The following is a 5,302-nucleotide window of genomic DNA, read 5'->3' on the forward strand; positions in this document are numbered from 1 at the left end:
CTCCTCCTTCTCCTTCTCCTCTGATCCTCTCTCGTCCCCTCTAACACATGTCATTCATCCCTGCCAATATCGATGTCTCTATCATTCATCTACCAATCTGCATTTCCTTACCTCTTAAGTACCTCTTCCTCTTCACGCGTAGGTATAACAACTTCTTGAATCTTCCCTTTTTATTTTATGTTCTTATTTTCCTAACATTAATATGCCTTTCTTCTATCCCCGCTGAAAGGAAATGTTATGATGGATTCTTGCAGTTTCCCTTGTTTTCTGATGTTCTTGTGTTCCTAATCCTGTTAGAGGTTCTTCTGGTTCACCCTCCCACCCAACCGTAACAGGGAACATTCTGAAGAAGGATCAAAGGAGTAAGACTGTGAGGGTAATGACTGTAGATCGTAAATGTGGAAACTGTAGATTGTAAGGATGAAGACAAGACTGCAACGTGTAGGCCTGGTGGATTATTGCAGCTTCCCTTGTTTTTCCTATGTTATGTTATTACGTTCTTGTGTTCCTTACCATCCTTAATCTGTCTCTCCCTACCCTAACAGGCGCCATACTGATGAAGGACTTAAGGGGCTGCCACGTGTGGGACTGATATTTTCTTGCATCTTCCCCTCTTGTCTCTATAACACCTGCCCTCCTTCTACCCTCTGACTGGAATGCGGACTTGCCATGTGAAGGACTGATGCCTTATTGCAACTTCCAGTAACGTCTCTTGCTTTTTTATGTGTTTTTGTGGCCCTGTGTTCTTTCTCCTCTAACACAGCCCTTCTCCTTCCCCCCCACAGGAGCCATTTTGACGGAGGACCAGAGGGACTCGGCCACGGAGCTCGCCTTCAAGTACGCCGTCTACAGGATCAACAATGACAAGTTCATCCTGCCCAACACGACCCTCGTCTTTGATATCCAGTACGTGCCGCGGGACGACTCCTTCCACACCGCCAAGAAAGGTGAGTCGCAGGTCGCACTGAAGTGAAGCTCGTTTGCAGTGAAGGTAAAGGTTATTATAGGTGAGATAACAGTCAAATACAGGTGAGGTAAAGGTAGTATATGATTAAATTAAATTATTATCGTACAGGTAAAGGTTAAGGTTGTATGCTGGTGAACTTAAAGGCAGTTTATAGGTAACGTTAAGGTCAAATACAGGCGAGATAAAGGTCGTAGAGAGGTAAGGATGATAGCGATTAAAGATCGTATATAGATGAAAGATTTAAAGAAAGGTTTAAGCGTAATGAATGTCTGAATGAGTGCATATTTTGAGAGAGAGAGAGAGAGAGAGAGAGAGAGAGAGAGAGAGAGAGAGAGAGAGAGAGAGAGAGAGAGAGAGAGAGAGAGAGAGAGAGAGAGAGAGAGAGAGAGAGAGAGAGAGAATATCCATGTGGAGATAGCAAGGATGACGAAGGTAGCAATAAAGGATAAGTACTAAATTAATAATGATGATGGCAATGATAACGATAACTGTGGTGGTGGTGGTGACAGTGGTGGTGGTGGTGGTGGTAGTGATAATGAAGACAGTGATGATGAGGACGGTGGCAAGGAAGGTTATGGTGGGGATGAAGATGGTGACAGTGGTGGAGATGGGTGGGTGAGGTGGAGGAGGCTGGTGGAGGGCGATAAGGGCGCCCTATGCCTCAGATAATGACAGGCTGACTCCAATAGATAATGACGTAGTGTGAGAGGCAGGGAATTAGTAAGGATATTTGCTGGAGGCGCTGGTGGTGGTGGTGGTGGTGGTGGTAGTGGTGGTGGACGAAAAGAAAGAATAAGAAAGAGAATAGGAACAAAAACAAGAATAAGAACGAAGTAGTTTAGAAAAAAGTGAAATGAAAAGTGATAAAAAAAACTAACAAGAGGAAAAGGAAGAGAAGAAGGAAAGGAGAAGAACGGAAGGAGAACACTGAGGAAGAGAAGAGGGAAATGGAAAGAGTAAAGCAAGTGAAGAGATAAGAGATAAAAACTTATCAGAAGACAAATAGGAGAAAGAAGGAAAATGAGAGAATAGTAGAAAAGAGAGAGTAAGATAACAGAGAGACATAACACCATGCTTAACTACTGTGTCTTGTAGGGCAGACGTCTCTCTCTCTCTCTCTCTCTCTCTCTCTCTCTCTCTCTCTCTCTCTCTCTCTCTCTCTCTCTCTCTCTCTCTCTATACACACACACACACACACACACACACACACACACACACACACACACACACACACACACACAGACAAATTTGTTCCACTCGTCTCTCTTCTCGTCCCGTCAGAGTCACTCGACACGTGAAACAGACAGAGGAGGAGGAGGAGGAGGAGGAGGAGGAGGAGGAGGAGGAGGAGGAGGAGGAGGAGGAGGAGGAGGAGGAGGAGGAGGAGGAGGAGGAGGAGGAGGAGGGACTGTTAAAAAAGAAGTATAAGAGAGCGGAAGAAGGAAATATGGAAGGAGGAGGGAGAAGGGATGGAAGTAAACAGGGAGAGGGAAGACAGGAGGTGAGGGAGAGGGAGAGGGAGAAGTAGGGTGCCTGGGTGTGCGAATAAATTAGAGTGCTATGAACCGTGAGGATGTTTGTGACGGGAGTGTGTCAAGGAGTGCGTGTGTTGGTGTGAGAATGTGAGAAGGGCACCTCATTAATACTGAAACAACACGGAGAAATACAACACAAACACGTAAGTAATAGACGATGATGGTGATGATGATGGTGATGATGATAGAGAGAGAGAGAGAGAGAGAGAGAGAGAGAGAGAGAGAGAGAGAGAGAGAGAGAGAGAGAGAGAGAGAGAGAGAGAGAGAGAGAGAGAGAGAGAGAGAGAGAGAGAGAGAGAGAGAGAGAGAGAGAGAGAGAGAGAGAGAGAGAGAGAGAAATTTGATAGAAGGACATACCCAAATAGGCAAAAAATGCATATTAAACCAACAGAGATAGTTAAAAAAAAAAAAAATGGAAAGATGCAGGCAGACCCATAACAGATAAAGACAGACAGGAAGACACATGCAGACCCAAACAGACAAAGACAGACAGGAAGACACATGCAGACCCAAACAGACACGGACAAACGGAACGAGTTAGAAAGAAACAAAGGTACCATTTCACCGATTAACTAAAACAAACACACAGATAAATAAACAGGTGGATTAAGACAATTACATAGAAAGAAAGACTGATAATAATCTGGAAAAAAAAAACAAAAAAAACAGAAGGAAAGATTAGGATAGAAGTCTAATTGAAACACACAGACAAACATAAAAACAGACAAAAAATAAGTAAAACAGCCGAAAATTAAGCTGATACACAGACATGAAAACGAGAAAAGATAAAGAAAAACAGACACCGAGAGAGACACACAAAATAACAGACACAAGGGAACAAAAATGGACACAGGAGTACAGGAGACACAGGCAAACACAAAGCGGAAAGACACACGTAGAGTCAATCCAAGTACATGAACACACAAATGACCTACGAAGACAGACACAGGGAATTGAATGAATAAACCTACTTAAGGGCATAGACAGACAGACAGACAGACAGACAGACAGATAAATTTGCACAGACAGAGTGAGCAAGGGATAATAGAGAGAAAAAAAATACAAAGCAAAGAGACTAAAGAAGATCCAGAGAAGAATTATGAGAGAGAGAGAGAGAGAGAGAGAGAGAGAGAGAGAGAGAGAGAGAGAGAGAGAGAGAGAGAGAGAGAGAGAGAGAGAGAGAGAGAGAGAGGAAAGGAGGTAAAAGAATGCAAGAAAGATTTGTGTTGAGATGTGAGTTCAAATGAGATGCAATTATGTGGAGAGAGAGAGAGAGAGAGAGAGAGAGAGAGAGAGAGAGAGAGAGAGAGAGAGAGAGAGAGAGAGAGAGAGAGAGAGAGAGAGAGAGAGAGAGATTATCACCACCACCACCACCACCACCACCAAACACACCTTCCCCGCATCACCTCGTTTGCCAATCCTCGCGTCACCCTGCCGCTATAAATCCTTCACATTCATCTCTGGGTGCACCGCTCGCCACTTTCTTAGGCTCCTTTATCACGCCTTCACCCCGCCCCACCCAGCCCCGCCTTAGTCCCGCCCCGCTCCGCCTTCTCCTGCCCAGCCCGATCAAGCCCCACCCTGTCCTGTCCTGCCTAAACCTGTTTTGCTGAAATTCACCTGCAATTTAAATTTTCCGTGTTTTTTTTCCTTGTCTATTGTTTGTTTGTTTTTGTTTGCCTGTTTTCCTGTCTTTCTTATTTTTTTCAATTGTCTTCTCTTTATCTTTCTCTTCCTCCTCCTCCTCGTCCTCCTCCACGTCTTTCCCCCTCGACATTTACCGCTTGTTTTTCCTCATCATCCTCATCATCGCGATCTTCCTCTTTATAAGCCCTTTTAACCTCCCTTCTCACCTCATCTCTCCTCACCTCTTCTATTTTTTTCCTGTTCTCACTTCACACATTCCCTCCTCCCCTCTCATTACCTGTCACTTTCCCTCTCCCTCCTCCTCCATTTTAACATTTTACTCTTTACTTCATATCACCTTCACCTTTATTACCTCCCCTCAGACGTACCTTCTCTGTCTTGCTCCCTCTCTCACCTAACTCACCTTTCACGCTTACCTGTCCCCCTTGCCCGTACCTGTCACTTTTCCTCTTCTCTCATCTGGTGTGTCTTTCCTCATAGAGAGATCATGTGTTCCTCTTGTCATTGTTCGTTATTCTTTTTTTTTTTTTTCTCATTGTCAGACTCACTGCATTCCTAGTCTCTTCTTCCCTTGTTCTCTCCTCCTCCTCTTCCTCGTTCTCCTCGTCCTCCTCCTCATCTCCTCGTTTTATTCACATGTATTATTCATCTTATCTCTCATTATCCTCATGTTCGTATATTATCTTCTTTTCCTCTTTCCCCTTCATCAGACCTTCTGTTTCCCTCTCAATTAATACTTTCTTCCATCTATCCTGCTCTTCCTCCTTTTATTCACACGTATTATTCTCCTTATCTCTCTTTCTCCTAATGCTCCTCTATTGCTATCTTTTCTCTCTTCTCTAATTCACTCGTCCTTCTGTTTCTCTCATTATTCACACTTTCTTTTATTCCTTTTCTCACTTGTCTAAAAAAAAAAAATCTTAATCTTTCTTTTTCTCCCTTCCACTTTCATTCATTATATTTTCCTTTATGTTTCCTTCCTTTCCTCTTATCTTTGCCATTTCCTTACTATTCAATACGCCCTTTCTCCTTCCTCTCCTGTTTCCTTCTATCTCTCCTTTCGTCCTTCTATTCTTGTCCAATACTCATTTCCTCCTCCATTCCTCCCTTTCCTTTTGCTCTCTGCATTTCCTTACTATCCAATACGCCCTTC

The 5,302-nt window shown here is 43.6% G+C and overlaps 1 protein-coding gene across 7 annotated transcripts in view; it reads left to right on the forward strand.

Annotated features, from left to right (window-relative positions):
• The first annotated feature begins 464 nt into the window (after positions 1-464).
• Positions 465-5,302, forward strand: part of LOC135111387 (glutamate receptor ionotropic, kainate 2-like) — a 73,576-nt gene continuing 68,738 nt past the window's right edge. For 2 of the 7 annotated variants that reach the window (XM_064024614.1, XM_064024613.1), the window contains exon 1: positions 468-947. The gene's annotated coding sequence lies outside the window, so the exon portion shown is untranslated. Of the gene's footprint in view, positions 948-5,302 lie in introns of all 7 variants that reach the window. The other 5 variants (XM_064024616.1, XM_064024617.1, XM_064024615.1 and 2 more) reach the window with 5 other exon arrangements.

This window comes from Scylla paramamosain, chromosome 22 (genome assembly GCF_035594125.1).
Source record: "Scylla paramamosain isolate STU-SP2022 chromosome 22, ASM3559412v1, whole genome shotgun sequence".
NCBI lineage: Eukaryota > Metazoa > Arthropoda > Malacostraca > Decapoda > Portunidae > Scylla > Scylla paramamosain.